A 20,954-nucleotide genomic window follows, 5' to 3' on the forward strand; every position below is an offset into this window, starting at 1 on the left:
AGGTTGCTGCATGAGTATGGAATGTGAAAGGGAAATTTTGGGTAGCTAGGTATGAAATTTGAAGTTGTATAGAATATATATATGTGTTAGGTGAAAGCTCAGGTTGATTAAAGATTCAATTTATAAGCTTACTTAGCCATATATGTACCCTTACCCTTACCTTAGCCCCATTACAACCTTGAAAAGACCTCATGATGTTTAGATTGGTATATTAAGTGTTGTTGATTGGTTAGGTGTAGAAAAAAATTTAGAAAGCATGATTAGAGAAGAGTAGAGTAATTACCCTATATACTTGAGAGACTAGAGTGCACATACATCATCAGTGAGGGTTCAATGCTTAAATTCTATGTTCCCTGCTTTCATGAGCTACCTTCTTGCATTTTAATCTATTCTTACTGTATAAGAATTGAATTAGTGGAATTTGATTTATGATTGTCTTGAAGAACTTACTTACTTTTAACCAAGTGGACAAGAATCATATAGTTGCATTCATATATATATATATATATAGGTTGCATTACATTGCATGAGTTTTACATGTTCCTACTCATTTATTTTATCTCCTTCAACTAAGCATGAGGACATGCTAATGTTTAAGTATGAGGAGGTTGATAAACAGTTATTTTATGATTTATATTGTGTTTAATTGTGTGGTTTTATCAAGTCTTCACCCACTTATTCATATGATTTGCATGTATTTAAAATTACTTTCCAAATTTGTTCTATGGTTGAAAACTTGCTTCTTAGAGATCTTTTGATTATATATTTTAATTCTCCTCTATACCATTCGATGCCGTGATCCATGTGTTAAGTGTCTCAGGTTTCATAGGGCAGAAATGGCTTAGAGAATGGAGAGGAAGCTTACAAAAATGGAAGGAATACAAGAAATTAAGGAGATGACTAACGAGAAGTGACACGGACGCATGGCTCACGCGACCGCGTGAAATGGAGAAATTGAAGTGACGCGCTCGCGTGCCTGATGCGAACGCGTGGATTGGAAGCTGCACGAGTGACACGAACGCATGGACGACGTGTACGCGTGGCAAGGAAAAACGCTGAACGACGCGCACGCGCAGACGACGCGTACGCGTGACATGCGCGATCTGCAGAGTTAACAGAATTCGCTGGGGGCAATTTTGGGCCGTGTTTTGACCCAGTTTTCGGCCTAGAAACACAGACTAGAGCCAGGGAACATGCAGGGACTCAAGAGAACGCATTAGGATAGTTTTCAGTTTTTTTAGATCTTATTTTACTCCTCCTCTAGGTTTTCTCTCTACACATTCATAGTTTTTAGAATTTTGCTTTATTGCTTTTTGGATTGGGATATTGAGAAGAGTTATTACCTCCACCAAGACTTCATCATTCTAGTTTGTTTCCTTACATTTCACTTACTCTTTCATATCCTTAATTTATCCAGAGTTACAATTGGATTATTTTTATAATTTATTAATACAAGAACCATTTTTATTTTTAATTGATCTTTTTGATTATTGATTATCATGTCTTTCTTTATTTTCCTTTTTAATTTTGTGAAGTTTACATTTATGATAATGGAGTAATTCCCTAACTTGATTGGGAGTTGATTGAATGGAGAACCTTGAGTTGGGTTACTCAAGAGTTAAATTGTAATTGGGTTTATTGTTGGTTCTCTCTCTAGTCATTAACGCTAATCCTTCCCAAGGGAGAGGATTAGAACTTGTGAATAGAAGTAGACTTCCAACTTACTTGACTTTCCTTTACTTGTTAAAGGATAACTAAGTAGAAGCAACCTTCAATTATCAATTGATCTTGAGAGAAATCCAACAATGATAGAACTTCCAATCAATCTACTCCCGATCAAGACCTTTATTTGAATTATATAAATTTCCTTATTTATTTTTCTATTTCTCAACATAAAAAAAAATTTCCTGGAAAACCTCTGACCAATAAGCTGCATTCTTTCCTGCAACTCGTTGGGAGATGACCTAGGATTCATACTCCAGTATTTTTATTCTAATTTCGTGACAACCCTTTTAAATTGATAAGTGGACTTTTGCCAGTTAAGAACTGTACTTGCAACGTATTTCTTACATTAATTTCTTAATCTGCCAATTTTCGCCACGTCAAGCGCGAAGGCTCAACTTGTGGTGCCAATGTTACCATCAGATTTTTTTGCCCGTAACGTTCATCAGATTTTTTGCCCATGAACTATCATATTCCTATGGTAAACATTTACTGGTGAGGTTTATACCGTCGAATTTAATCAGATGGAACATCCGCTAATAAACATAGCCCCGATGGATTTTTTATTTTTCTTTTGGTAAATCCGACGGTACTCAGATTTTTCTTGTAGTGATATAATTCAAGGTTGAGAAGTAGTTTGAGAGCAAGAAAAGTATTTTGTGGTCGTTAAAATTTATAGCATAAAAAAGTTGTTGAGTATAAGATCTTGAAGAGTGAACATTTTTTAAGTGTTTCGTAGAGTGTATAAATTATGAAAATGAATGTAATAGAGAATACATGTCTTTTAATGCCAAAAATAGGAAAAATGATAAGTTAAGAGATACAATGGTCTTCATTATTGTCTACAAACATCAATGGGATAGGAGATCGATGGTTGGACTTCAAAGTCATTGCTCAAGCCATCTTCACCATGATATATGCAAACTTGATCCTTTGCATTAGAGATTTTCAAGGATTAGTCGAGAATAACTTCAGATGCAAAGCATCCTATAGAAAAGTGTAGCTTGCAAAGTAGACATCAATTGTTAGGATCCACGGGATTGGGAGAAATCTTACAATGAGCTTCTGCGGTGTTGTTTGCATTGCAGGTGTATTTACATTGTATGTATTTCTTTTAAGTAATCATGAAGTTATTTATGTCTCTTAGGTACATGAGTACACAACTGGTATAACGATAGAGACTCAATCGGCCAAATTAATGTTATGTTTCATCGAATATTCTAGATATTTTATCTCCGTGGAAGAATTTAAGCATTGCAAACCACATATGTCCATCGATGGAAGTGGTTGGCAACTACCAAGTGTTGTCATATTTTCTCTGCATGACACATCGTTGCCAACTTCATAAAGCATCTAAAAAAGAAAAACTTGAAAAAGATACTAGTCAATGCAATATATTCAAAATCACATAAGGAATTTGTCACTAATTTGGTAGAACGAGGGCATAGAATCTTACTCTTGTTGTGTGGCTTGACAAATTCCTAGGATCACTGGTTTAATACTATGATGAGTACAATAATGCTATGTTGAAGGCCATGCAAAATTTTCTAATATTTGTTGTTGTCAAGTTAACATACTACTATACCCTAGAAAGCAATTTGCAAAGAATTATGTTAGAAGCTCAAACACAACTTGCATGCGGGCATCAATTTTCATAAACACTTATTAAGGTTATTAAGATCATGAAGGTTCATCAATTTGATCATTCAAAATAAAACTTTACAATTGTAGAGTTAGCAACAGTTCCAGGTTCTAAGTTGCAGACTTATCAAAGTGCTGCTCTAAGAATGCAAATGTGATTCTAGATATTTTGAGGCTCTTTATGCCATGTGCTAAAGGCAATTTATTCCGACACAAAACTTGATTAAAAGGTGTTTCTGCATCTTGTATAACAAATGGAAAGTATGTTCAAAGTGTATAAACTAAAATTTTTACTAATTAGACACAATTAAAATTGGCCTACTTATGATGCCGTGCAAATTTGGTCAACTCCTCGGCTCATGTAGGCCAAGAGAAATTGTCCTTTTTGATGAGGATACAAAACAACGATATGGAGGATGCCATTGCCAAAAGGTTGTCAATAGTTTAGTTATACAAAAAGGACTTGCACTACTTTGAACCAAGATGCGTATACTTTTAACAATCTCGCATACTAGAACATTGTGTTATTTTATATAATGTTCCGTTGTGACAAGGATAATTTGTTGTACTGGTCAATAGATTAATTTTAAGATGTGAACAATTTTGAAATTAATATTACTATTTGAAAGTTAAACATAATTAAACCCTTACATAAGTTTGATGGGAAGTTCTATGGTGCTTACCAACATAATCATCATGTCATGCGGACTGTATGTGTCGTTGTTGGGATGTGACACGTGTTTGTGGAGACTGGTCAAAGGCATTGTGTTGATGCGGTAACGGTAAGAGAGCTCATCGTGTTTCCGTTTTCCGTTTGACCTAAATGTATTAATTAACGTAACTGAAGTGTTTATATTAAGTAGTAATAGGGGTGGGTCTAGTGCCTGTGTTACTGGGCCATGGGGGTTTTGGGCTCAGATAGTTAGAGTTTTTGGCATTTTGAATTGTAATACTAGTTTACTCTAGTAGTGTTGCCATAAAAATAATGAAAGTAACTTTCTGGTTCACAGGTCTAAAGCACCTGTGATGTGGACATATTGAAATCCTAAACCATCCTGTTTGCTAAACATTCTAAACCCCGACGTGTTAACTAAATACCTTAATTATGTAAGCTCATTTAAATCATAAACCTCAATCTAATGCATACTGCATGATTTATTATGCAGGTATATCACGGTATATGCTACTTTATATGATGCAACTATATGTATTAATAATTTGTCAAAAAATTATTACCCTAAAGAAAAACCACAGTGAATCATGACTTAATGCTCTTTACACATTTGCTCTTTAAATATTTTTTTCGTAAACATTATAGAAATGAATAAATTAAGAATTCATATTAATATTTTTTCTAAGAAAAAATACTTGAAATTTTTCACACAACAAGAAAAGAATTTTTTTTCTATATTCTTATACCGAAACATGTTTAATGGATAAAAATATTTTTTTATATGAGATATTCAAACATAAAATAATTTTTACTTTTTCATGAAAAAATTAAAAAAAACCTAAATTTATTTGTTGATATTTTTTAGTAGATGATATACTTTTTGAAGTATTTTTAGATTTTTTAAAGTAAATTTTGAAGCAATTGTCTTTTTAATATACATAATTGTAAAATTAAATTACAAATAATCATGTTTTACGTTATTTTCAAATTTTTTTGACAGCCTTGATAGTTAGAAAAGGTCATTTTCATATTGTTATTGTTATATAAAAGAAATAAAAAATGTTTAAAATTTGGTTTATGGTAAAACATGAAATAAATTTAGTTAAAAAGATTATAATTTTATTTTATTCGAATCAACTTAATTTTTAAATTAGCTAAGTTATTTTTGTTGAGTTAACATATTTTTATTATAAATTTATCACATATTCATGCATAATATATTTGTACTCTTTATTATTATTATTATTATTATTATTATTATTATTATTATTATTATTATTATTATTAATTAATTAATTAATTAATTAATTAAAAGGTACTCTCTATTGACATATTATAGTACACGTTATGCATGTTGAGCTGTTTATATGTAATTTTTTTTATTTCTAATATGTTAATATATAATTAATTAATAATATAATATTACATCTAATGATAATAGTATTAATTTTTTTGGAAAAAATTGTGAAACTATGATCACCTTAGGTCCTCTTTTAAATTTGGTGCTGATCATAATATGTATTACAGTAGAATTAGTCCTAATATAGTATCATTTATTCGGAGGAGTAGTTCTGATAGATTTGATTGAAATTAGTTATAAATATTAGGTTTTAGTAAAATTTGTTCTGCGAACAGCTCCACTTCCAAGAGACATAACTAAGTCTACAAAATAGTTGTGGAAATGAAATTTGTACTCACCTAAATTAGATTCACATATTTTCAAAATAGCTTTGGAAAAAACTCAAAATGCCCAATAAATAAAAAGTTATTGTGAGTGAAAGTTGATACTGCAGGACCAGAAAATCAGACAATCTGCAACAACTACCAAATTTAAAAAATTCACATCTTCCAAACTACTTAGCCAAATTTTTTGAAGTAAAAGTAGTAACTTATGTTCATAATATCATTTTTTACACTTGCATAGTAAGTGATATGTTATTAATTTTAGAAAAAGTTTAAGATATGAAGCATTAATTTTTGTTGTTGTTCAAATTATTAATGAATAAAAAAATTTGAGTGATTAATGAATAACCTCAGTAGTGTTGAGAAGTTGTTTATATTGTAAATAAATTATAATTTTGGAGCCAAACTTTTCGGAATTAAAACTAAGAAAATTAACAAGTAATATGTTATTAATAAATTATTCAATATAAAAATTTATAATTTATCGAACCTATTTAATTTATAGACTAACTAAAGGATAATATTAGTACCTGTTGTTAACAACGTAAAATAAAATAGAAAGCAAAAAGCATCATAATACAATTAGTTTTGGTCATTAGTGATAATTGAAGCAAGCACATTTTTGGCATCGATGGTTTCTTTTTACATTTTCGAAACCTCCACTTTGAGACGTTGTGGGCACACTCCTTGTATAACATGGGTTCACGTGCTTAGAACGTGCAGAATATCATATTTAAGAGGGGACACCGGTTTATCTTCAGGTATTAACATACATTGAGTCAAGGTACATAAGGAGGGATGTTAGAAGTTGAGTTTGTGAGTTTTTGGATCATGACTGGAGGTAGGTATCCATTTTATGTTATCAGGAAGGGGAAGGATCCTGGTTTATACACGGACTGGGATGACTGCAAAGATAAGGTGCTTGGCGTGAGTAATAGCGAGTACAAGGGATTCAAGGATGAGCAGAAAGCCGTCGAATAGCTGAAGAGACGCGGAGTCCATGTACCAGGAGGAAGGAACAACGATGGCGAAAGAACGTTGTTGCTGCCGATGGATGGTCTCCGCATCACCACTGGAGGCGGCAGGCTTCTCAGTCGACAAGAGGGTTCTGGCAGCACTGGCAGGTTCATCCATGTAGAAGCAACCTCCGGTGGGAGCGGTGAAGATTCTTATTGTATATTCTTTGATGATGGCTTATACTTCATGTCTTTTCGACATTGTCACAAGGTATCTTGTGTGTTATTGTGGTGTAGAAATGAAAGAAGATGTAGTGGAAAAGGCGGACAGACCGGTGTTTGTGGAGGACATGGAAGGGCTGCTCCTAAGGGTATGCTTGTTTTTATGTATCGGTCCTCCCAACTTCTACCATTGTGAGTGCATCATGGACGATGGTGAAAGTGCTGTGGGGTTTGTTGTGGTTCTTCCCCACACCAGGTTTGGGATCAAAGTTGCCACAGAGGGTTCGGTTTCCACGGACGAGAGGAAAGTGAGGCAGGATGCGTCGTCAAAGATGCTGGGAGAGATAGCCCTAGCAACAAAATTGAAGATAGTTGATTTCAATTACCAACGTGTTCAGGCTCTAGAGGGTGAGGTTGCTAACTTAAAGCAACATGTTGAAAGCTTGCACCAATGGCTAGGGTTAAAGTGATACTTGTGGATGCATTTAGTGTTCATGTAGTTATGTTGTGGTTCCATAGATTGGTCAATGTGTAGAATTAATGATGAATTATGAGATGTTCAAACCTGCAGTGCTTTCATTTGGTGAGTGCTATGAATTATTCATTTAGATAGAAGTAACAGTTTCATCTTATACACATTATTGGTGCATGGAGTTCCTAATACATAACTATGAAAGGATGGGGAACTGTTTCTCGTTTACCGGGTCATTCATATCCAGGGTATGAGTTGTTGCATGTGGTGTTAGTCCCTTTTTTTTAATTATATTAATATTGTGTAATGTGCAAGGTTGGGAATAGGCCTTGCTTTTGAAATTAATATTTTTTTTTAAACTTCAATGTGATCTGTTGATTTTAAAGAGAAGGATGAACTGTGGGGTTTTTTTCCTTTAGTGAATATCTTCTGTTCCCAAAAAGAAGATTTTTTATTTTCATCTTCTGATAATACATTGAGACTTGCAATGAAGTAGAGTTCAGTGTGTTGTCACATCAAAGAAAAAGCTGATTTATGTGTCTGTTCTGTGACTATGCATTTCTTCTTTATAGTAATTAAGTTCTAGATACAAAAACGTGCTATGTAAGGCGTTGTTAAGTGTGACTAACAAAGACATCAAGAAAACATGACTAGTGTGTTATATTTAATATTTTGGAATGAATTACCTAAAATTTCTTTTGGAGAATTTTTTTCCTAAATAACGAAGTTTTATTTGAAAATTGAATAAAATGGTAATCCAATTTCTGTGTTTAACTTTTTTGCAGTCAGTTAATAAATTTAAGAAAATTTTCTGACAATTGCGGGATTTGTGAGTCATGGGGGTTGTACTGTGAAACACAGTGTTAGCTAGAGTGAGAGGGTTTCCATCCGTAGATGGGCCTGGATCTTTTACATGATCCTGTTGGGCCAGACTGGCCTGGACCTTTTACATGGTTCTGTTGGGCTAGAATATGTACCGAGGTTCACCTTCTGTGAGTACAAGTTGATGTGCATGATAAACCACTATTTTATGGTTTATCTTGTGCTACTTTGAGTGGTTTTTATCAGTTCTCCGCACACTTATTCATACAAACTGCATGGTTTTACAAATTCTTCCTACTTTAAATTGTCTATTTTTAATTCTCCTTTATACCATTCGATGCCGTGATCTGTATGTCAAGTGTTTTCAGGCTGTATAGGGCAGGAATGGCTTAGAGGATGGAAAAGAAGTATGCAAAAGTGGAAGGAACACAAGAAACTAAGGAGCTGAGTAGCGAGGATCGACGCGCACGCATATCTGACGTGTGCGCGTGGATTGGCGCATCATACAGCGACGCGTACGCGTGACTGACGCGTACGCGTGACACGCGCAGAAGACCAGCGACGCATATGCGTGACTGACACGTATGCGTGACGTGCGTCACGTGCTGCAACTACAGAAGATGCTAGGGGCGATTTTGGGCTATTTTGGACCCAGTTTTCGGCCCAGAAACATAGACTAGAGGCAGAGGGAAGCTAGACTCAAGACACTTTTGACACATTCACTTTTACTTTAGTTTTTAGTTTTAGTTTTGAATCTTAGAGAGAAAACACTACTTCTTCTAGGGTTCTTCGCATTCTTAGATTTTAGTTTTATGCTTTTGGATTGGATATTGGTAGAGTTACTACCTTCGATTGAAGTCTCTATTATTATAGTTTGCTTTTCTATTACTCTACTCTTTTGTTTTCCATTTAATTGCTCATGGTCATGTATGGATATTATTGATTTTGGGATTTATTAATGTAATGAACAATTTTTACATTTAATTCCATTACTTCTTTGATTTCCTTCAATTAATTATCAGCTCTAAAATTTTTTTTATTAATTTATTTTAATTACCATGTCTGTAATTAGAAATTGCTGGCTAATTCACTATTCACTAACTCTAATCCTTCCCTAGGAAGGGATTAGGACTTGTGAATCAGAGTTAGTAGTACCCACTTGACCTTCCTTCGCAACTGCAAGAGGATAACTGAGTGGAAGTGGTGCGGTATTTGTAACCCACTAACTTACCGGCAAGTGCACCGGGTCGTACCAAGTAATACCTTACGTGAGTAAGGGTCGATCCCACGAGGATTGATGGATTAAGCAACAATAGCGTTTGATAGGATTAGTTAGACAGACAGAAAATAGTGTTGAGATGCAATATAAAAGACATTAAACAATATCAAAAATATTGAAGAAAGACAAGTAATTAAAATGGGAATAATATATGGAGAAGATAGTTATTGTTTCAGAGTTATCTATTTTTCCGGATTAACTTTTCTTACTAACTAATTTAATTATACAGGATTTAATTTATGGCAAACTGTATGTGACTAGACCCTAATTCCTTAGACCTTCCTAGTCTCCCATAAAATTCATTAACTGCCAATTCCTTGGTCAATTAATTCCAATTAGAGGGCGATAATCAATTTCTAGTTTATATGCCACAAAAACTCTAATTATCCAAGAGGTAAAAGGATTATATGTCACGTATCCTATTAAATTCAGATAATTAAAATTTAGGAGAAATAGTTTTCAAGCTGTTGTTCAGGTAAAGAGCTTTTCCAAGTTTTACAAGAACTCAAATAGAAAGAGGGTCATACTTCCGTTCCACCCAAATTCATAAAATAAAAAGCGAAAACATTTCTTAAATTATAAATCCACACATAAATTAAAATAGTAAAAGCAATAAAATTAATCCATAGAAATAAACAGAGCTCCTAACCTTAACAGTGGAGATTTAGTTGCTCATGGAAAAGAGAAAATAAGGATTCAGGTAAAAATGTACAGAGTCCAATCTGATGGCATCAGATCCCTTTTTATAACTAATCCTAATAAATTTAAAATCTAATATTTAAAATTAAACTTAAAATAATATCTCTTTCTAATTTAAGATTTGAATTTAAATTTGAATTAATTAACAAGTCTTCAGCTGATGGGTGGGACCACTTGATTTGTCCATTCTGTAGCTTCTAATCTGTGATTTCTGGGCTGGAAACTGGGTCAAAACAGCCCAGAAATTGCCCCCAGTGTTTTTGTACTTTTTCTGCATGTGGCGCATGTGACGCGTCCGCGTCGTCCACGCGTTCGCGTCATTTGTGCAGATTCCAGTCCACGCGTTCGCGTCAGGCACGCGATCGCGTCATTGTGATTTCCTCCATTCCGCGCGGTCGCGTGAGCCATGCGTCCGCGTCGGTATTCGCTGGTCATCTCCTTGGCTTCTTCTCTTTCTCTGCAGAAACTCCATCAAATTCCGCCAAATGCTACCTAAAATAAACAGTATTGTACAAAACTCAAAATAGCATCCATAGTGGCTAAAATATAATTAATTCTTAATTAAATTCAACAATTTAGATACAAATTCACTAGGAAAAGATAGACAAGATGCTCACGCATCAGGAAGTAACAACCTTTTACTATTATGCTTGGAAAAGTCAACAAGGATAGAAACTCCAATTAATCTTCTCTCAGCCAAGGCCTTTTATTTCAAATACATAACATCTCTTGCTATTATTCACTGTGTTAATTTTTAGTTATTTATTTTCCCGTCCTCAACCTTAAAAATTTCTTAGAAAATTTTTGATCAATAATTTACACCTCTGTGTTAGCTCTTTGGGAAACGACCTGGGAATTTTACTCCCAGTTTCTTGTTCTTAAATTGTGACAATTTTCTAAATTGACAGTGGAAATTTCGTCGGTTGAGACTGTGCTCACAACACAGTTTTTGCCAGAATTTCTTAACCGACATTTTTTCACCCGTCAATTTTTGGCACCGTTGCCGGATAGTTGCAACAGTGTGCTAAATTATTGGTTAGTGTAAATATTTTTATATTTACATAATTGCATTTTTTATTTTATTTTTATTTGTGTGTTTTTGTTTATTAGTAGATTTATTAAAAAAATTTCTTAATATATTTTATTACTACAATCTCAATGTTTCTTTCATTGAATGATGCATTCATTACCGGATTCGAGTGATAAACCCCGATTTCGTGATTTATCTTGTGCTTATTTTGGGAGATTTTATCACCTTTTTCCACATTTATTCAATGAAATAGCATGGTTTTGTAATTCTCCCTTGGATTTTGCTTAAGTGTAAAAAACATACTTTTTAGGCCCTAATTTGGTGATTTTAATTCACTTTAATTCCATTTGATACCTTGATGTGTTTGTTGAGTAATTTCAGGTTATAAGGCAAGTATTGGATGGAAGGAATGAGTAGAAAAGCATACAAAGGGGAGAATGCATGAAGAAACAAGGATTGGGAATGCATCAAAGGACGCGCACGCGTACATGCCGCGTCCGCGCGGATGAAGAAATTGCCAATCGACGCGCACGCGTACATGGCACGCACGCGCCAATACTCTTACCTAGCCCACTTAATGGCAAAACGCTGGGGGCGATTTCTGAGCTACCCAGGCCCAATTCCAATTTGTTTCTGAGTGTATTTCATGCAGAATTGAAGTCCAAGCAAAGGGGGAGTGGTGCACGAATTGTGAATCACACTTTTCACAACGCGTACCGCTAACCAGCAAGTGCACTGGGTCGTCCAAGTAATACCTCACGTGAGTAAGGGTCGAATCCCATGGAGATTGTTGGTTTGAAGCAATCTATGGTTATCTTGTAAATCTTAGTCAGGAAGTCAATTATGTTTGTCAATTGAATTTTGAGTAACCAGTAGAGCATAAATTAAAAGTTACTTGTTGTGCAGTAATGGAGAATATGTTGGAGTTTTGGAGATGCTTTGTCTTCTGAATCTCTGCTTTCCTCTGTCTTCTTGTTCACGTACGCACGTCCCCCTATGGCAAGCTGTGTGTTGGTGGATCACCGTTGTCAATGGCTACCTTCCATCCTTCCAGTGAAAACTACGCTCACGCGCTCTGTCACAGCACGGCTAATCACCGGTTGGTTCTCGATCCAGTTGGAATAGGATTTACTATCCTTTTGCGTCTGTCACTAACGCCCAGCCTTCAAGAGTTTGAAGCTCGTCACAGTCATTCAATCCTTGAATCCTACTCGGAATACCACAGACAAGGTTTAGACTTTCCGGATTCTCATGAATGCTGCCATCAGTTCTAGCTTATACCACGGAGATTCTGATTAAGGAATCTAAGAGATACTCATTCAATCGTATATAGAATGGAGGTGGTTGTCAGGCACACGTTCATGATTTGAGGAAGGTGATGAGTGTCACAGCTCATCACCTCCTTCACAGTTAGGCGCGAATGAACATCTTAGATAGGGAACAAGCGTGTTTGAATGGAAAACAGAAATACTTGCATTAATTCATCGAGACACAGCAGAGCTCCTCACCCCCAACAATGGGGTTTAGAGACTCATGCCGTCAGAGAATACAAAGTTTAGATCTGAAAATGTCATAAGATACAAAAATAAGTCTCTAAAAGTTGTTTAAATACTAAACTAATAGCCTAGGGTTACAAAATATGAGTAGACTATGATGGATGATGCAGAGGTCCACTTCTGGGGCCCACTTGGTGTGTGCTGGGGCTGAGATTTGAGTGAGTCACGTGCAGAGGCCATTTGTGGATTTGAACGCCAGTTTTTATGCCAGTTTGGGCGTTCAACTCCAGTTTTTGATCCTTTTCTGGCGCTGGACGCCAGAATTGGGCAGAGAACTGGCGTTGAACGCCAGTTTACGTCGTCTATCCTTGTGCAAAGTATGGACTATTATATATTTCTGGAAAGCCCTAAATGTCTACTTTCCAATGCAATTGGAAGCATGCCATTTCATGGTCTGTAGCTCCAGAAAATCCAATTTGAGTGCAGGGAGGTCAGAATCCAACAGCATTAGCAGTCCTTTTTCAGCCTGAATCAGATTTTTGCTCAGCTCCTTGAATTTCAGCCAGAAAAATACCTGAAATTACAGAAAAACACACAACTCATAGTAAAGTCCAGAAATATGAATTTTTCCTAAAAACTACTAGAAATAGACTAAAAACTAACTAAAATATACTCTAAACTATATGAAATTATCCCCAAAAAGCGTATAAAATATCCGCTCATCACAACACCAAACTTAAACTGTTGCTTGTCCTCAAGCAACTAGACAAATAAAATAGAAGACTAATAGGTTGAGAAGCAATAATATCTCAGAGTTTTTGATTGAAGCTCAGATTCTAATTAGATGAGCGGGACAAGTAGCTTTTTGCTTCTGAACAGTTTTGGCATCTCACTTTATCCATTGAAGCTTAGAGTGATTGGCATCTATAGGAACTCAGAATTCAGATAGTGTTATTGATTTTCTTAGTTCAGTGTGATGATTCTTGAACACAGCTTCTTTATGAGTCTTGGCCGTGGCCCTAAGCACTTTGTTTTCCAGTATTACTACCGGATACATAAATGCCACAGACACATAACTGGGTGAACCTTTTCAGATTGTGACTCAGCTTTGCTAAAGTCCCCAATTAGAGGTGTCCAGAGTTCTTAAGCACACTCTTCTTTTTGCTTTGGACCTTGACTTTAACCGCTCAGTCTCAAGTTTTCACTTGACACCTGCACGCCACAAGCACATGGTTAGGGACAGCTTGGTTTAGCCGCTTAGACCAGGATTTTAGTCCTTTAGGCCCTCCTATCCACTGATGCTCAAAGCCTTGGGATCCTTTTTATTTGCCCTTGCCTTTTGGTTTTAAGAGCTTTTGGCTTTTTCTGCTTGCTTTTTTTTTCTGCAAGCTTTGTTCTTTGCTGCTTTTTCTTGCTTCAAGAATCATTTTTATGATTTTCAGATTATCAATAACATGTCTCCTGTTCATCATTCTTTCAAGAGCCAACATATTTAACAGTCTTAAACAACAAATTCAAAAGACATATGCAATGTTCAAGCATTCATTCAGAAGACAGAAAGTATTGCCACCACATTTAACCAATTAGAATTTCTTTTATTAAACTCGAAATTTTATTTCTTCTTATTCAAAAGATCTACTATTTTATTCATGTTTAATGATGATGAGAAAAATAAACTATAACTTAATTGGAGATAAAATCAAATAGATACTAATTACTATTATATGACTTCTAAGGTAGACTTTTTATAAGGACACTGTCACAGAGTTAAGGCAGAAATTGGAAATTAACAACCTTTATTCTGGGGGTATGGGGGTTCCTCTGATCCTTGGGAGGCTTGGTATTACAGAAGACTTTTGGCGCTTCAGTTCCCTTAAGTCACGTCCCTGCTCCTCTTGTTCTTTAAGCATATGGGTTAGCATTTGACTGTGTTCCTTCTGTTGTTTTATTATCTGCTCCATAGCTTCCTGTATCTTGGTGACAGACGTCTCAAGATATTCCCAATATTCCGCTTGAGGAATCTCTGGGAGGAATTCTTGTGCTCTCTTCTTGATAAGATCCTCATGTGCTTGTTGTCTCTCCATTGATGCTTTGGTGATTGACTTTTCAATTAGGATATATTCAGTTATTCCCATCTTGACTCCAGCGTCCTTGCAGAGCAAAGAAATCACGCTTGGATAAGCCAACCTGGCCTCTTTTGAATTTTTGTTAGCAATCTTATAGAGCTCAGTTGAAATCAGCTGATGAACTTCCACTTCCTTTCCCATCATGATGCAATGAATCATTACTGCTCTTTTAACTGTGACTTCAGAACGGTTGCTAGTGGGCAACAGAGAACGCCCAATGAAGTCCAGCCATCCTCTGGCAACTGGTTTGAGATCCTCTCTCTTGAGTTGATTTGGAACGCCCTTTGTGTTGGTGGTCCACCTGGCTCCAGGGATACATATGTCCTCTAGAATCTTATCCAGGCCAATGTCTGCTCTCATCATCCTCCTGTTGAAGGAGTCTGGATCATCCTTTAGCTGAGGTAGCTTTAATATCTCTCTGATCTTGTCAGGGGTGGTATGAATAATCTTTCCCCTGACCATGGTCCGAAATTCGTAGCAGGCAATTCCAGATAGTCTTTGCTTGTCAGTCTGCCACATATTAGCATAGAACTCCTGGACCATGTTCCTTCCTACTTTTGTTTCAGGATTAGCTAGGACTTTCCAGTTCCTGATTCGAATTTTCTCCTGGATCTCCGGATATTCATCTTCTTTCAGATCGAATCTAACTTCCGGGATCACTGATCTCAGACCCATTACTTTAAGATAATGGTCTGAATGTTCTTTAGATAAGAACTTCCCTTGATTCCAAAGTGGTTTTGAAATGCTCTCTTTCTTGCCTCTTAGAGTGGGTTGTTTTCCTTTGGGAGCCATGATCTCAGTGATCTCGGAAAAACACACCAAACTTAGAGGTTTGCTTGTCCTCAAGCAAAAGAAAAGAAAGGAGAGGGATAGAAGGAGATCGAGGTGCACTTGTAGATGGAGGAGGGGGGAGGCCGAACCCAATTTTAAAGAGGTGGGGGGGTGGGTTTTCGAAAAATTATAAAAGATAAGATAAAAAGATTGAGTTGAAAAAGATAAGATAGAAGATATAGTTTGATTTTGAAAAGATAGGATAGATTTTTGAAAAAGATAAATTTGGATTTTGAAAAAGATAATATGAGGATTTGAAAAAGATATTGATAAGATTTTTAGAGTGAAAAAGATAGATTTGTTTTTGGAAAAGATTTGAAAAGAGTTGGATTGAATTTGCAAAGAGGGTGTGTGCTTATGAATTAAGATACATTTGATATTTTGAAAGTAGGACTTTTAGAAATCAGGGTTCTTGACATGTTTATGTAAATAAAATCATGTATTGAATCATAAAATTATAAATTAGAATGGAAATACGTGTGGGATAAATGGATTTGGCTCCTCCCTGGCTCCCTGGCGTTTGAACGCCCAAACACTGCCTGTTTTGGGCGTTCAGCGCCCAAATGCTGATCTCCTGGGCGTTCAGCGCCCAGTTGCTGCTATTCCTGGCGTTCAACGCCCAGTGGGTGGCCATTTCTGGCGTTGAACACCCAATTGCTGCCATTACTGGCGTTCAGCGCCCAGTGGATGCCCATTTTGGGCGCTGAACGCCCAAAATGCCCCTTTACTGGCGTTTTCTTGCCATTGAGCTTCCAATCTCTGTTTTGTGTGCAAATTCCTTCTGTAACCCTGTAAACTTATGCAATTGATCCTTTACCTTAGTGTCAGTAAACTTTATATAAACAAATAAAAAAGAAAAATAGGGCAAAATGCTTAGAGGATTAATGCCCCATGGCTGGGTTGCCTCCCAGAAAGCGCTTCTTTATTGTCTTTAGCTGGACCTTGCTGAGCTTTTAATCTAGCTTCAGCCTTGAGCATTCTTGCTCAATGTTGCCTTCAAGATAATGCTTGATTCTTTGTCCATTGACAATGAACTTCTTATCAGAATCAATATCTTGAAGTTCCACGTAACCATATGGTGACACACTTGTGATCACGTATGGTCCCCTCCACCGGGATTTCAGTTTCCCGGGGAATAGCCTGAGTCTAGAGTTAAACAACAGGACCTTCTATCCTGGTTCAAAGATTCTAGATGACAGCTTTCTGTCATGCCATTTTTTTTATTTTTCTTTATAAAGCTTGGCATTTTCGAAAGCTGTGAATCTGAATTCCTCTAGCTCATTTAGCTGGAGCAATCGTTTTTCTCCTGCTAATTTGGCATCTAAGTTTAGGAATCTGGTTGCCCAGTAGGCCTTATGTTCCAGTTCCACGGGCAAGTGGCATGCCTTACCATACACGAGTTGGTATGGAGAGGTCCCTATAGGGGTCTTGAATGCTGTTCTGTAAGCCCACAGAGCATCATCCAAGCTCCTTGCCCAATCCTTTCTACGGGTATTTACTGTCCGTTCCAGGATTCTCTTTAGTTCTCTGTTAGAGACTTCAGCTTGCCCGTTGGTTTGTGGATGATATGGAGTGGCCACTTTGTGACGAATTCCATATCGAACCATGGCAGAGTAAAGCTGTTTATTGCAGAAGTGAGTGCCCCCATCACTGATTAACACTCTAGGGACACCAAACCTGCTAAAGATATGTTTCTGGAGGAACTTCAGCACTGTTTTAGTATCATTGGTGGGTGTGACAATAGCCTCAACCCATTTTGATACATAGTCAACTGCCACCAGAATATAAGTGTTTGAGTATGATGGTGGGAAAGGTCCCATGAAGTCAATTCCCCATACATCAAACAACTCTATTTCCAAGATCCCTTGTTGAGGCATGGCGTAACCATGAGGCAGGTTACCAGCTCTTTGGCAACTGTCACAATTACGTACAAACTCTCGGGAATCTTTATAGAGTGTGGGCCAATAGAAGCCACATTGGAGGACCTTGGTGGCTGTTCGCTCACCTCCGAAATGGCCTCCATATTGAGATCCGTGGCAATGCCATAGGATTCTCTGTGCTTCCTCTCTGGGGACACACCTACGGATAATTCCGTCTGCACATCTCTTAAAGAGATAGGGTTCATCCCACAAGTAGTACTTTGCATCAGTAACTAATTTCTTCTTTTGTATTCTATTGTACTCCTTGGGTATGAACCTTGCAGCTTTATAGTTTGCAATATCGGCAAACCATGGTGCTTCCTGAATGGCAAATAAATGCTCATCAGGGAACGTCTCAGAGATCTCAAGAAAGGGGAGGGATGTCCCTTTCACTGGCTCTATCCGGGACAGATGATCAGCCACTTGGTTCTCTGTCCCTTTTCTGTCTCTTATTTCTATATCAAACTCTTGTAGAAGCAATACCCATCTGATGAGCCTGGGTTTTGAATCCTGCTTTGTGAGTAGATATTTAAGAGCAGCATGGTCAGTATACACAATCACTTTTGATCCTACTAAGTATGATCTGAACTTGTCAATGGCGTAAACCACTGCAAGTAGTTCTTTTTCTGTGGTTGTGTAATTTTTCTGGGCATCATTTAGAACACGACTGGCATAATAAATGACATGCAGAAGCTTGTCATGCCTCTGTCCCAATACTGCACCAATGGCATGATCACTGGCATCACACATTAACTCAAATGGCAATGTCCAGTCTGGTGCAGAAATGACTGGTGCTGTGACCAGCTTAGCTTTCAGTGTTTCAAACGCCTGCAGGCATGCTGTGTCAAACACAAATGGCGTGTCAGCAGCTAGCAGATTGCTTAGAGGTTTTGCGATTTTCGAAAAATCCTTTATAAACCTCCTATAGAATCCTGCATGCCCCAGAAAGCTTCTGATTGCCTTAACATTGGCAGGTGGTGGTAATTTTTCAATTACCTCTATTTTTGCTTGATCCACCTCTATTCCCTTGTTTGAGATTTTATGCCCAAGAACAATTCCTTCAGTCACCATGAAATGACACTTTTCCCAGTTTAAAACTAGGTTGGTTTCTTGGCATCTTTTCAGAACAAGTTTCAGGTGATCGAGACAGGAGCTGAATGAGTCTCCATATACTGAGAAGTCATCCATGAAGACTTCCAGAAATTTTTTCACCATATCAGAGAAAATAGAGAGCATGCATCTCTGGAAGGTTGCAGGGGCATTGCATAGCCCAAAGGGCATCCTTCTATAAGCAAACACTCCGGATGGACATGTGAATGCTGTTTTCTCTTGATCCTGGAGATCTACTGCAATCTGGTTATAGCCTGAGTAGCCATCTAAAAAGCAGTAATAATCATGACCTGCTAGTCTCTCTAGCATCTAGTCTATGAATGGTAAAGGAAAATGATCCTTTCTGGTGGCTATATTGAGCCTTCTGTAGTCAATACACATGCGCCACCCTGTAACTGTTCTTGTAGGAACCAGTTCATTTTTTTCATTATGAATCACTGTCATGCCTCCCTTTTTTGGGACGACTTGAACAGGGCTCACCCAGGGGCTATCAGAAATGGGATAAATAATCCCAGCCTCTAGTAATTTGGTGACCTCTTTCTGCACCACTTCCTTCATGGCTGGATTTAGCCGCCTCTGTGGTTGAACCACTGGTTTGGCATTATCCTCCAGTAGGATTTTGTGCATGCATCTAGCTGGGCTTATGCCCTTAAGGTCACCTATGGACCACCCAAGAGCTGTCTTGTGTGTCCTTAGCACTTGAATAAGTGCTTCCTCTTCCTGTGAATTTAAAGCAGAGCTTATGATCACTGGAAAGGTGTCACCTTCTCCTAGAAATGCATATTTTAAGGATGGTGGCAGTGGCTTGAGCTCTGGTTTAGGAGGTTTTTCCTCTTTCAGAAGAAAGTTCAGAGGCTCTTTCATGTCCCCTGAATCCTCCAAATCAGGCTGAACATCTTTAAAGATGTCTTCCAACTCTGATTCGAGACTCTCAGCCATGTTGATCTCTTCTACCAAAGAGTCAATAAGGTCAACTTTCATGCAGTCTGTTGATGTGTCTGGATGCTGCATGGCTTTGACAACGTTCAACTTGAACTCGTCATCGTTGACTCTCAGGGTTATTTCCCCCTGTTGGACGTCAATGAGGGATCGTCCAGTTGCTAGGAAGGGTCTTCCTAGAATGAGAGTGGCACTCTTGTGCTCCTCCATTTCCAGCACAACAAAGTCAGTGGGAAAGGCGAATGGCCCAACTCTGACAATCATGTCCTCAATCACGCCTGATGGGTATTTAGTGGAACCATCAGCAAGTTGGAGACATATCCGGGTTGGTTTAACTTCTTCAGTTAAGCCAAGCTTCCTGATAGTGGATGCAGGTATTAGGTTGATGCTTGCCCCAAGATCGCATAAGGCTGTCTTGGTGCAATCACCTTCCAATATGCATGGTATCAGAAAACTCCCAGGGTCTTTAAGCTTTACAGGAAAACTTTTCAGAATGACTGCACTGCATTCTTCAGTGAGGAGAACTCTTTCTGTTTCTCTCCACTCCTTTTTATGACTCAAGATCTCTTTCATGAACTTGGCATAAGAAGGTATTTGCTCAAGTGCCTCTGCAAAAGGAATCTTTATTTCAAGAGTCCTTAGATAATCTGCAAAGCGAGCAAATTGCTTATCCTGCTCCTCTTTCCGGAGTTTTTGAGGATAAGGTATCTTGGCTTTATATTCCTCAACCTTAGTGGTTAAAGAAGCCTTTTTAGAGGGGTTGTTATCAGCACTTGTGTGTGTCTGATCCCTCACTGGCAATTGAGTACCAGAGTCAGAAGCTGGAGTGACATTAGACGCCAACTCACTGTCTGTTCCTGGCGCCTGAACGCCAGAAATGTGCCCATTTTGGGCGTTCAACGCTGGATTATGCCCCCTTTGGGCGTTCAACGCCAGATTCTTGCCCATTTCTGGCGTTGAACGCCAATCCTGCCTTGTTTCTGGCGCTGAACGCCAGTTTTGGGCATGGTCTGGGCGTTCAGCGCCAGTCTGGGCGTTCAGCGCCAGCCTTCCACCCATTTTCTGGCGTTTTAGTGCCAGAATTATTTTTCCCTGGGCTCTTACTGTCCTCAGGGAAATCTTTGGTGGGTCGCTCATTTCTTGAATTTTTGATGCCTTGAGGTGGGGTATTTAATGTTTTCCCACTTCTTAATTGAACTGCTTGGCATTCTTCTGCTATTTGCTTTGATAGCTGCTGCTTTGTTTGCTTAAACTGTTCGTCCATATGTATATTAGCTATCCTTGTCTCCTGTAACCTGTCTTTGAATTCAGCTAGCTGTTTTGTTAGAAAATCT

Source organism: Arachis hypogaea, chromosome 13 (assembly GCF_003086295.3).
Source record: "Arachis hypogaea cultivar Tifrunner chromosome 13, arahy.Tifrunner.gnm2.J5K5, whole genome shotgun sequence".
NCBI classification, from domain to species: Eukaryota; Viridiplantae; Streptophyta; class Magnoliopsida; order Fabales; family Fabaceae; genus Arachis; species Arachis hypogaea.